The 13,390-nt window shown below is 54.9% G+C and overlaps 1 long non-coding RNA gene across 2 annotated transcripts; it reads right to left on the bottom strand.

The window, feature by feature from the left end:
- Positions 1–3,986: 3,986 nt before the first annotated feature.
- LOC123577546 lies at positions 3,987–7,128 on the bottom strand. 2 transcript variants are annotated; one of them, XR_006701918.1, is made up of 3 exons: positions 6,997–7,128; positions 6,364–6,439; positions 3,987–5,868 (listed from the first exon to the last, which is right to left on the bottom strand). It is a non-coding gene; the product is annotated as an uncharacterized LOC123577546 (long non-coding RNA). The 2 variants fall into 2 exon arrangements; XR_006701917.1 differs by lacking the exon at positions 6,997–7,128 and having other exon boundaries at positions 6,364–6,526.
- Between the last annotated feature and the right edge of the window lie 6,262 nt (positions 7,129–13,390).

Raw genomic sequence — 13,390 nt, 5'->3', positions numbered from 1 at the left:
ATACCAACGGTGGTGGCAGAGGGAGGCATTTTCTACAGGGAAGAGCTTGTCCACCCCAGATGTGAATGAATGAGAGCCTGGGGACACTGAGGACACCTGCTCCTAGAGGCAGTCCTGCTTCCCTGCCCAAGACTTCCCGTCAGGTGGAGGGGTGCCAATTACACTTCGGGGTGTCCCAATCGGCCCGACTTCACCCCCACATGATGCTCACCTGCCCTTCAAGGTCAGGTGGAGTCCAGGCTCGAGGGGCAGATTTAGCAGGCCTGTCCGTGGCCGTGACAGCTGGTGTTTGACTGCCCCACAACTCCCACACGCCCCTCCTCTGCAGGGACTCGGAAGAAGTGATGGCCAACGCTCTCCCCGTAGGACCCACCTGATGTGCATTCACTCCGGCCACCCGAGATGGCACAGCGGCTCTCCGGGACTGGAGGAGCCCCGAGGGACCACCTCCACTCTGCGCCCCCTCCCCAGGCGTCCACAGACGGAGCCCCAGTGCCCACGGACGTCCCGCTCAGAGTGAGTCGGAGCAGGCCCCCGCAGTGGGCAGGCTCTTGGGCGTCTGTGTGCAGCGGCTGCCTTGCCCTCCATCCCCTCCGAGGAGGCTCAGCGGGGAGGTGATGGGCTTTGTCAAGGTTCTCCAGTCGAAGCCGGACCGTGGGGCCAAGAGTGTTGTTTGGAACAAACAAATAAAGAGAAACAAGACATTTTCAAAAAAGCGTTGTGCCAGCTTTGGCACCGACATACAGCAAACAGTGAGGTGGGTGTTGATGGCCCGGAATTTGGGGTTCTGCAGCTCTGACTGTGACCCCTGGCTCTGCCCCCGAGAGCCCTGGGAGGTCCCAGAGGGATGCCCTTGGTGTTCCGCCACGGTGGCTCCCTTTCGTCATCTGTGAAGAGGTTGTAACGGCAGGCCTCCTCGGAACATTGTGCGTCGGACAAGGTAACGTGAGATGGTCCACGGGGAGGCCTGGCCCGTGGCCGGTACATGACGTGGCGGGACTGTTATTACCACCGTACGTGATCACGAGAAACCACAGCAGCTCCTCGTGTGAATCAGCGAGGCTCCAGTCGACTCATTTCCAGATGGGTCTGTGTCGGAAAGAAGCAGGGAAAGACGGAGGGCGGGACACAGGGCCAGGTGGGGCCGGGGCTCTGGGGGGCCCAAGCGGGGGCCGCCTGAGGAGGGCGGGAGGACTGTAGTGCTGGCTCCTGATTGCCAAAGCCCCGGCCACCAAAGGATCGTCCTTCCCTACATGCCTGTGGCTTGGGGCAGGCCGCGGGGCCCGTGGGGGCAGGGCAGAGATGCAGCTGGCAGGTGCCGTTGGGCATTACAAAAGCCTCATCCTTATGTTTGATGATTTCCTGGTGGACTTCCGGGGGACGTCTTGCTACAGGAACTGAGGGAATGACCTTCTGTCTCAGGAGGACAGCCTCTCGGGGGGCTCTCAGGGCTGGAGACCCCGGGGAGAGCTGCGCTGGCCTTCCTCGGTGAGGAATTGAAGATCTGCTGGGGGCAAGTGTGGGGGGCAGCCTGCTCGGACCCCAGCTCCTCCATGGGTAATGCACCATCCCCATTTTCTAAGGGCAGGCTGTGCATAGAGCCTTTGGTAAGCAAGCTAGTAAGTGACCCTTTATTCATTCACTCATTCATTCATTCATTTTTTTGTTTGTTTATTTAGAGTGAGAGCAGGAGCAGGGAAGGGGCAGAGAGAGAGAGAGAGAGAAAGAGAGGGAGAATCCCAAGCAGGATCCACACTGTCAGCCCAACAGGGAGCTCAGACTCAAGAGTCGGACACTCCACCGCCTGAGCCCCCCTGGTGTCCCCCTAAGCAACACAGTTTTAGTATGAACACACAGAAAACAAAGGGAATAGTGTGCGGCGTGTGTCTGCTCTAACCACTCAGAACTTAAAATGTTACAAGTCTTTGCTCCCTGGGGTTACTCGTCAGGGAAATACAAACCAAAACCTCATTGCGAGACCCCCCTCACCCCCTCTAGCTCGGCTGGAATCCAAGGGATCAGACACTCTAGGGAGTGTTGCTGAGGACGTGAGCCATCAGAGCCCTCACGCGGTGCTGGCGGGAGCGTGAAATGGTGCAGCCACTTTGAAAAAAGTCTGGCAGTTGTTTGAACAATGAAACAGTTACACGCAACCCAGCAGTTCCAGCGCTGATATATAGATACATATATATACACATGTGTGTGTGTGTGTGTGTGTGTGTGTGTATGTATCACACACACGTATATATACGTATCTATCTCCAAGAGGACTGAAAACCTGTACGTGAACGTCCATGGCAGCATTACTCATAATGGCCAAAAAGTGGAAAGCATATAAATATCCATCAGCTGACGAATATATAAACAAAACATACATCTCATCTGCACAATGGAATGCTAGCAGTCCATAAAAAAGAATCCACAGGGGCACCTGGGTGGCTCAGCGTGGGGGAGTTAAGCATCCAACTCTTGATTTCTGCTCAGGTCATGATCTCACGGTTCGTGAGTTCGAGCCCCGTGTTGGGCAGAGCTATCAGCACAGAGCCTGCTTGCGATTCTCTCTTCCTCTCTCTCTCTCCCCCTCCCCTGCGTGTTCTCTCTCTCTCTCTCTCTCTGTCTCTCAAAATAAATAGACTTAAAAAGCAAAGAATTAAGTACTGACACCTGCTGTAATGTGGATGCATCTTAAAAACGTGATTCTCAGTGAGAGAAGTCAGACCCCAAAGCCCACATACCGTGTAATACCATTCATATGGGATGTCCTGAATCGGGAAATCAGGAAAAACACAAAGTGTTTGCTCAGAGCGGGGAAGGGGTGCAGGAGAATCGGGAGTGGTCGCCGAAGGCACTTTCTGAGGTGATGAAAATGTTCTAGAATTAACTGTAGTGAGGGTTACACATCTCTGGGAAAACACTAAAAACCACTGAATTGGACACATTCGTGAGTGAATTGTATAGTATGTGCAATATATCTCCATAAAGCTACTTTAAAAGTCTGTTACATTGTTTTCTAATATTTTTCACATAAAACAAAACATTACTAAACATGTGGAGGTCCCCTTTCTATCCCAGCCCCCCCCTTCCTGTGTCACTGAGGCCACTGTGAGCACGGATTTCCCTTCCAGTCTGCTTTTGATTCTGTTCCATGTGGCCCCGTCCCCTTTTCTTCCATTTCTCATGGAACCACCCTGAAAGTTCGGAGACCATGCCATTGCTACCTCCGCCTGACAGATGAGCAAACTGAGGTCAAAAAGGTCAAAATTGAGCTACCCAAGGTCAAAAACCCAGGCTGACCCGGGCCAGATGCTACGGTTCCTTCTCTGGGTTACAAACCCACTTTCTCGTTCCCTATTTTTCCCAGCAAACTTCTTTGGGAAAGCCTCACAAGTGATCCCACTGATCTGTTTCCATGAAAAGAATGTTACGAGTAACATCAATAGCGAGTACGATCGATGCAGAGATCTCAGAACGCCTCTGGTATTTCCCAGGAAGCGTGTGTATATTCCCAAGGTGATTTTAGAAGTCCTTGTCTAACAGGTGAAAAATGGCGAGTCTGAACAGCTCGAGCAGACGGTCTAGATTTCTAAAGCACAACTCGACTAATTCTCACGTCCCAGGCCTGCAAATGTCACCAACCTCCCAACAAACCTTGAGAATGTTACTACTTTTGTTGGCAAAGGATGAAAAGCAGAGAGGAGCTGAGGTGCTCTGAATTTCAGACACTGCATCACGGTAGAAAACGGACCTTCGCTGAACCATGAAAGAGTTGCCAAAAAAAAAGGGACAAGTCAACGGATAACCTCTTCCGGAAGGCTAGCCACAGGGAGCCTCAGATCCCTCCAACCCCAGACGCCCTCCTCCCACTGCTTGCTTTGAGAAACCAGCCAGTGAGCCTCAGGGATGAGCCGCTGGGCCCGCTGGCTTTTCTGGGGCCCCATCATCTGCGAAGTGTTGGGACACACAAAGATGAACATCTGGCCCTTGCCTTCAGCGTCAAATTATTTATTAACTGATGCTGAGTTGTTTCTTACTGAAAGTTGGCCCATAATAGTGCAAAATAGCAGGTTTGTTTGTTTTTTTTTTTTAGATGTTCTTTATATCCAGGAACAGACACACAAATTAACTGGTACATCTCAGGCCACGGGGTTTAGTGGATGATGTAGTGGCCGTAGAACCCAGCCACACTTGAACGAGGGCGATCTAGGTGAGACCCTCCCTCTTACAGGTTGAATTGTGACCCCCAGAAAGATATGCTGAAGTCCTAACCCGGGTACCCGTGAATGTGGCCTTATTTGGAAATAAGGTCGTTGCAGGTGTAATCGGTTAAGATGAGGTCAGACTGGAGCAGGGTGGGCCTTTGACCCAACATGACTGGTGTCCTTATAAGAAGAGAGAAATCTGGACACAGACACACACAGAGGAGACTTGCCGTGAAAACACAGACATACAGGGAGAAGGGAGCCATGTGGAAACAAGACAGGGACTGGAGTGATGTGGCCACAGCCAAGGGACCCCTGGGGCCACCGGCAGCTGGAAGGGTCATAGAAGGACCCTCCCTTCTCTTTGTTGAGCACGGGGTCCTGGACCTCGGTCTGGCCTCCCTTTGCTGTTCTAGGTTGCCCCCGGCCCCGAACCCTGGGATACTCCCAGTCTGCATGAACCTAGCCTGGCTTCACCCCGGGATCCTCAGAGAGCCACAGAGACGTGCTCTTAGGATTCTGCTACCACAGACCTTTATGTGCGTGCTCTCTCTCTCTCTCTCTCTGAGAGGCTCTGTCAGTGATAGGACACAGAGCTGAGTCCCCTCAGCCTCCAGACTTATCACAGCATCTAAATCTAGGGTCCAGACAAGTACCCCCAGGCCTGTGGACACCGGTTAGTTATTTCTAGGAGGCTCCGAGGCTCGCGGAAGGAGCCCACCCCCGTGACCCCAAGGAGCCTCCCTACGTCAGCCAGTCCCAGCCCCTGCAGGACCCATCTCCGTGCTTCCTGGTCCCCTGCAGCCCCCTCTCTTCCCAGGAAACGGACCCCAGGGTTTTTCCAGGCCCCTGAGACCAGGAGGGTGTGAAGAGCCAGGACTCTGGGACCTTCGGGCCTCCTGGCCCCCATGATGAGGTCCCTGTCCTTGATGAGCCTCCATCTGGCAGGAGTCTCCTCCACCCTGAGCCTGGGTCCCTGCTCACCCTAGTAGTGCTCATGTAGTATGTCCTGGGAGCTCCAGCAGTGCTGACGTCCCTGTGACCCCGGGCTGGGAGCTTAGTGATGTCTCACGGCCACTCCCGAGGACACACTTCACAGCAGGGGAAGCGCAGAGCCAGCAACTATGATGTCGAGGATGGCCGCAGCATGAAGTGTTGTCCCGGACACGAGGCCCTGGGTTCCTGGGAGCCTCCTGAGCCCCAGGTGGCAAGCCCCAGACCCCAGGGGGCCCCCAGAGCCAGCTGGGCTGACCCTGGAGCTAACACTGAGGCAGGCTTGACCCAGGCTCACGTCAGCCTCGGGGGCGCAGGCTGCCTCCATCCACCATGATGCGAGGAGTGGGGCTGAGAGTTTGTCAGCCTTCACAGCCATTCGGCAGAGCAAGCGTGTAACCGTGGAATCTAATAATGTTCGTTACACGTCTCTTCGTCTCCATTTCCCCACTTCCATATTGACTGTATTTTACAGAACTATCAGCCCATGATGAACTGAAAAAAAGAAACAAAACTGGCCCCGAACCGCAGGTCTGGGAGGCACTGGTCTCACATCCAGGCCCAGGAGCAAGCCGATCCCAGAGGTCCAGGGGTCCCTGGGGCTGAGACTGGAGGGCCTGGCCCCATCAGGCTCTGTCCTCCGGCCCTGGTGCTGAATGTCCGCCGTAGGCCCACCCTGTGGACACAAACAAGGAGCAGATACCCTGGGGATCGATAGACACAAATAAGAGAGACCCAGAGCTGCCCAGCGTGGTTTGTTAGGCAAGCCAGGATGGCTTGCTGTCTTGTGGTGGTGCCTTTCTGGGATAACTGGCAGAGCCCTTGGGAGGCTCCACGCCAAGCGGGAAGGCTGTGGGGTGGGGCAGGCATAGGGCCAACAGAGGCCAGAATGAACAAGTGGATGGACGAATGAGTGAATGCGTGTTGAGGCGGGATGGAGGGGGACTGGAGGTGTCAGAGTTGAACACGCACCTTATCTTTGCACCCTCCTATCCCTCGTCCTTCCCCCTCTACCCCATCCCCCCTACCTACAGCTGAGAAGTGACAGCCTGGGGACTAGGGAAGGAGCCAGGCAGGGTGGGTGGGTTTGCTGTTACTTGGTCAGGATCTCATTTCCTAGCCTTGGCCACTCTCTGCCACCCCCTGCACTCCCCAGCCCCAGTTTCCTTACCTGTAAACCGAAGGGGCTGCCCCAGACCAAGGGTCAGTAAACTGCGTTCTGTGGGCCAAATCCAGCGAGGCACCTGCTATTGTCAACAAAGCTTTATTGGAACACAGCCATGCCTGTGCTTTTATGCACTGTCTGTAGCTGCCCTAGGGCACCTGGCAGGGTTGAATAGTTTTGTCAGACAGCTTTTGGCCTGAAAATCAGTTAAGTATTTACTCTGACCCCTGTTCTAGAGTCTTTCTCAATAGGAGCAACACTGTCTCCTAGCGGGCAATTTGGAGATTGCGTGTCTGCTGAGTCCATGAAAAATATCCATTATAATATCTTCTATAAATACAATTGCTGAATCATTATGTTGTACACCTGGAACTAATATAACACTGTATTCCGCTGGGGCATGGGTTAAATAGGTTAATAGTTAATCTCCAGATTAAGGCATGCACTTGTCCTGATGAGCAGCCGGTGACGTACGGAAGTGTTGAATCACTATATTGTACACCTGAAATTAATATAACACTGTAGGTTAACTAACTGGAATTAAAATTAAGACTTTTTTTAAAAAAAGGGAAAAAATTACTTTCCTTTCAGTTCTTGTAGTCCCTCTTTATATTAGAGTTAAAGAGGCATCATGCTTACCTTTTTGAAATTTGGAGCATGAGCAGGTGATATTCTCTATGGACGTCATTACGGAGATATTAAAGAGTATTTCGTATAAAACCGGGACATCTCCTCTGAGACAGCAGGGACGCCGTCCTTAGGGGACACGCAGCCCAGACTCCGCATCAGCATCAGCGCGGCCGTTTCAATGCGACACCACTAGAGGGCAGCATACGCCTGCGTGTGCGGCTGGAGCCCGGGCAGAGCACCTGCTGACCCACGCGGGGCCCAGGAGGGCTCCAAGAACCTTTGTGGCCTGGTTCTGAGCTCTAGGCGGGAGTCTACGGGCGGGGGGTTCAAACCATGGAGGGATGATTCTAGTCTGTGAGACAGAGGCGGGAGCAGAAGGACACCTGCCTATATTTGGATGCCTCCTGCCCCCCCCTCCCCCGCTGTGTTTCTGGGGACACACTAATCCTCAGAGAGGCTCCTGCAAACAGTTCTGCCTTCCCCATTCCTTCCTGCAGGCAAAACGCGCATTTGCCTACTCAAGGTGCCAAGAATTCAGGCAACAAAGAAATCTGCCCATTCAGCTGAACTGACCCTTTCTCCAACTTAGTTGACATTCGGGTCCTTTGTGCGAGCCTGTGTGCATGTGACCATTACCTCGACCGACCGAGAAGCAAGCGTTGGTAAATGCTGACTTAGCATTCTGGGGGCTGCTCCTTTTTAAAAAGTTGGATCCTTGTTCATTTCCAAGCCATCTTTACCAGTAACGGGAGTGGGTTTCCCCAAGCAGGGGGGAGCAGACTCGGGGCAAAGGGGTGTGCGCTCAGAGGGAGAGTGGGGCTCGGGGATTTTCAATGTACTGGGACCTCTTCTGTCATAATGATGGGTGAGTTTGCTTCTCCTGATCCCTGGGGGTCCCTTAGTTGTCTGGGGAAACGGGGGTAACTGACCAAAGTAGCCGGAATGTTAAAAAACTATCACCCAAGAGAGTAACTTAAGAAACACAGAGGCCCCAAACCACACGGTGCCTGGCCCCTCCTCTCCACGTGAGGCTGTGCATCTCCCTGCTGCACCACGGGCTTCTGGGCTGGGGGCTGGGGGCCCTGTCCATCCCCGGCAGCCCAAGGACACGGCCCCCGGCAGTAGGACGAAGGCAGTTGGTGATGTAGCCCCAAGAAAACACAAGCCTCCGTTGCCCTCATGCTGGCAATGTCACCGAGCGGCTAGATGCACCTGACACCTCCATGATGCGGAAGGTCACCCGCCACAGTGGACCCCCGGCCAACGAGAGTCCCCATCCTCACCGATGACTGTCATGCCACTGTTGACATCTGCTGAAACCCTTTCTAACTTCCATGCCTATTACATCCTTGGAGGGGCTAAGTGTGGGAAACCCCTCCACCCCCCAACCTCACTCGCCGACCCCTAACAACCTAAGCTATTTAATTCACCCGCGTGGCATTGGTCAAGGGCTGAGATCGAGCCACCTCCTTTCTGCAGCCCTCCAGAGCACCCTGTGCTGCACTCCCTCAGCATTTTGTTTGCATCTCTTGGGTGCTGTCATCCCACCCACCTGGCCAGCATGGGGGGTCCCGGCACTGGATCCTTCTTGCACAGAGTAAGTGGATTAAATGAAGCGTGCGTCAATGACATCATTTGCTTCCCCTGAAACCATGTTACCTCTGAGCAGAGACACATCCTCACAGCTGCTCCAAAGCAGCCCGGGTGTTGACAACCAACAGGAGGGTGGTCTTCAGACCCTGGCAGGAGTGTGCATTGATGCACTGGGCTCTCCTTTCCAGGCCCTCATCCCTTCCCACCTGGGCGACCTCCCCTTGGGTAGGTCCCCTTCCCCAGAGCTGCACGGACCCCGCCTCATGCAGGGGTCTCAGCTGGTCTTTATCCAGCTCCTCTCTCTCGGGCAGCTCTTCCCTCCCTGCCTGGCCTCTCTCCTGCCACTTTCCTGTTTGGGGATCCATCCACCCCCGGCCTGGTCCTGCCTGCCTCTCCCAGGAGGCCCTGGCATCTTCCTCTGTGACCCGTCTTGCTGGCCACAGCTTCGTCCTGCCTTCCTGCACCTCCTTGGACATCCCCACCGAAGCAGAGGCTGGTCACCTCTTGTTCCTCTGGAGAAACTCCCAGCTCCAAGTCGAGATCAGAGGAGTCTTGGAAAGGTGAGCCAACCTCCACGCCCCCGACAGACCCCGATCTGTCCAACCCGCCTCCTCTTTCCCGAAACCGTTATGTCTCCCCACCTAGTGGCTCCCACGCCAGCTTTCAGCGTCCTCCAGCCTCCATTTCCAAGGCAAGTGTCTCATGCCCTCCCCCCCCCCCCACACAAGGGGCATGAGCCACCCTCCTGCCTTCATCCTGCCCTGCCCACAGCCCTGCCTCCACCAGAGATCCCACAGCTTCCTCATCACTGCCTCCTGTGGCCTCTACCCCTGCTTCTTCCTGGCCGTCTGGGCTCCAGCCACCCAAGAGTCCCCAACTCTGAACACTGGTTTGGACCAGTCACCATTCTGTCTGCCTCTCCCTCTACCTCCCTGAGCCTCATCGCTAGTTACAGCCCCTGGGGTGCTCCTGGGGACAGTCTGGAGGCTGTGGCTGTCCCTCTGTGACCTTCCGTAGGCTGGCTCCTCACCTGCATGGCCTGCCCAACACGCTACTTCCAAAGCTCTGCCTTCAGGGACTTACCGCCCTCACCTCCCACCATCCAGCCCAGCGGAGGTGTGCCCCCCTACCTGGCCAGGTCCCACTATGCCCTGCGGACAACAAGTGACAGAGCAGTCAGGGTTCACAGACCACACTTCTGAGTGTGCACGCTCCGAACCCGTGGCTTGAAGCTCACACCCAGTTTTGAATGTTCTCTTTGTCCATCTCAGATAGTGACGTTCATAACAACTCCTCTCTCCTCTGCCTTGAAGAGTGGCGGCCACAGCTGGTACCCGGCCCTCTGGCCTCTGAGGTCACTGCCTCCCGAGAAGCACATTCACCCTCAACAAAGCCCCTGCCTGCGGCCGCTCGGCCTCAAGGATCTCACCCCCTCTGCTACAGATCTCCCCCGCCAGCCAGGGCATCGCCAGGAGAAGCAAACTCTCCGGCAGTAGAAATTGAGATGTAAATGTTGATTATTTTATTGGGCTTAATAGGAGAAGAACAACAGCCAGCCGACAGGATTTGTTGTCAAGGTTATTTTCAGAACGAGCTTTCACTCCGTATCGATTGTGGCAGGTTCGGTGCAGGGAGAGGGGAGGGATCGGTGTCTTGGCCCTTCTGGAGGGTTCTCGGAGTCAAGGCGTCCTGTCTCCTTGTTTTATAATTAATTCCTTGCTCTTAAAGAAAGCAAACAGGAAGAATGTCCTGAAGCTAGGGGTTTCCCTGAATGCAATGTTCTCAGAGGTGTTGCCAGTCTTTCTAGAACAGATCAGAGCAGCCCTAGGCAGGTGAGTGTGAGCTGAGGTTAATTTGAGGCCGCTTAATCCCTCCTAGAGTGGAGACCTGTTTGCATTTTGAGCAAACTTCCTTCCTGGGCCTCGAGGGGCGGGGTGGAGGGCGGTCACGCTGCCTCCTTCCACCCGGTCCCCCTTTGATGGGATTAGCGCAGCTCTGCCCAGAACCCATTTCACCTAAGAGGCTCTGACCGGAGGCCTTTGGCGGGGTCAGCTCGGAAACATCCCAGGGCCTGAGGGAGAACATTTCTTCTCCTTGAAAAATGATTTCTCACGGACCATCGAAACTCTTTCTCTATAGGGATCTTCCATAAAGGTGCCGCTCTTGGAGATTATCAGTCTCTAAATGAGATTATCCTCCTCTCAAAGAAACTGTAGGATGGAAGGTGGAAGGTGGATCCTTTGTGTGTGTGTGTGTGTGTGTGTGTGTGTGTTCTTCCTGTTGGATGTTCAACGTGTGTATTTGGTTTATTGGAATTCATAGGTGGGAATTAACAGGTGGGTTAAGACAACGGTCCCGTGGAGCCAGCACTGAGGTCCTGGAGCAGATCCTCGTTGGACCCTTGAGCATGGGAACGGCATTGGCTTTGCGTGTTTCTCCGCACTGTTTGGAGTCCAATGTCTTATTCGAACCCATGTGCTGTGAATATCAGAGGTCACCGGGGGGGATGTGGGGCCCCGACTGGCCCCGGGGGGGGGATGTGGGGACCGACTCCTGCAGAGGCTGTGGGCTCACCCTTCCACGGGCTGGGTGCTTGTCCCGGTCAGGTCTCGGGGCAGATGCACCTCCTCCCAGACCTCCCCTCCCCTCCCCACCTGCAAAACCTCCCCCACTTGCTCACGGTCCCTTACCCCTCCTCGCTGAACCCCTAGCACATTCTTTCTTGGTTTGTCTGCTTCCCCGTCTCCACCTTCCTTCTCTAGAACTAAGTTCTGTGAGGGCAGACCCAGGGCTGAATGCACCTGCTACAACCCGGGGCGTGGCTGGTGCCCACAGAGGCTGCTAGGGGAGTGAATGGGGGATGAGAGGAGATCTGCGGTCTGGTCCAGGTTGGGCTGCCTCTTCTGAACCCCCGGGGAGCAGAGTGGCATCCCGGGTCTGCCCTGCAGGCCTGGGAGGTGGCTGGTTAGCTGCTCCAGAGCCGACCGTGGGCCCTGGCGGATTGTGGGGGGTGATGGACTCCTGCTCCCCAGGTCCAGGGGAGAGGCGTGGAGCTGCATCCCTCCAGCCCAGGCGCCACGCAGCCCGGCGGATGCTGTGCCGTGGGGCAGTGCCTCCCGGTTTCCTTATCACATGCCTGTCCTACATTTACATTCATACATATATGAAGTTTATATTATGTACAAGTATATAGGTAATATATGATACAGATGGGCTGTAATAAACCATTTTTGCATACGCAAATATAAAATAACACAGTGCACGCACGTACATACACGCGTTATCCCAGGGTCTCAGCTATGCTCTTAAATGCATAACCTGTTTAAAATGTTTAATTTGAAACATGGTTATCCTGTAGGCTGCAGTGATGTTAACTCTGGTGGATTTTTCCTCTGAGACATGGTCATGGGGTCCCTGACTCCCAATCTGAGAAGCAGCAGGTCTGTGGCCCGAGTGTGTGAGCCCCCACTTAGATGAACTGCGTGTGGGGCAGGATTTGTCTGCTACCCTTTAGGGAACAAAAGGGAAAAGTGAAGCATCACTGGGGGAAAAGGAGGGGGGGATGGGATGGAGGGGCATATCAGAGAAGGCTTCCAGGAGGCGGTGACGTGAAGGCCAGCGGGAACTAGCCAGGCAGTTAAGGGAGGGAAAGGCATTCAGGTAGAAAGGAGCTGTAAGGGGCTGTGTGGGATTCTGGGGGCTCCATGGGGTGGGGGGTGGTGTCTGGGACACAGGTGACAGGAAGAAGACCTCGAGAAGGCAGTCCTCCCAGGACACTGTGGGGGGCAGGGGGTGGGGGGCACCCTGCCGCCCCCAAGGAACTTCCCAATGCTGGGCGCCTCCTCTCCCCCCACCTGACCGCCCTGAAAAGATAAATCCGAAACTCTCCCCGGATCAGTTTCAATACCTGGTGAACTGAGTGGCCGATGGACAACTGACAGGCTGTGATAGAGATCTCTCCTTGTTTACCCGGCAACAGAAACCCTCGGGGGCCCTGAATACCCCACTAATCTCTTCCTCTGCTGTCCCTTCATTTAAGCAGAAGACAACAGGGATTAAAAGGCCCCAAGAGACGTGAGAAGCCTGGGGCTTTGTCCTTTCCTGGGGGAGACTTGGGTGCCTGGAACCTCCCATCTCTCTCTCTGTTTCTCTCTCTCTCTCTCTCTGTCTCCCTCACACACACACACACACACACACACACACACAGGGACTTGATTCTAGGCTCTGACCTGCACATCTGCAGCCCCCACCGGGTCTAGTGTTGAGCCTTGGTCGTGGACAAACGGACACGCACACAGGCTGTCCTGTTTTCCAGGGAATGATAAAGACGTGGCCTGGTCCCCGAGCCATTACAGGACTGTTTGTACCCGAGGCACAGTCAACTGGTCATCAGGCCGGTGAAGCTGGGGGTGACAGCACTGGAGAAGCTGGGGAGGGAGAAAGCTGGTGGCCCCTCAGGTTGGCAGAATGCCTTGTAGAACTCAGTCGGGGTGGGGGCTCCCTCTGCGGGGTGTCTGGGCTCCCGGTGGGCCGCCTCCCCAGGGAGCCCTCTCTCACCTCCACCAGGCGGGATGCCCTGGGACACAAGCACCTCTCTTTCACCATCAGGGAATAGAGAACACAGGGGACGTTTGCAGTGTCTCAGGGGGGTCTCTGCTGGGCTTCCCATGACATGGCCACACCCTCTTTCATGACCATCCCCTGAAGGGGTCACCCCACTGAGCTGACCGGGGACCACCCCACAGAGGACAGCTTGTCTGGGTTTGAGATGTCTTTCCACAACTGAGCCTGCTGGACACAAGGCCAAGGG

Source organism: Leopardus geoffroyi, chromosome D2, assembly GCF_018350155.1.
Source record: "Leopardus geoffroyi isolate Oge1 chromosome D2, O.geoffroyi_Oge1_pat1.0, whole genome shotgun sequence".
Classification (NCBI taxonomy): Eukaryota; Metazoa; Chordata; class Mammalia; order Carnivora; family Felidae; genus Leopardus; species Leopardus geoffroyi.
This window is presented reverse-complemented; position numbering and strand designations above follow the sequence as displayed.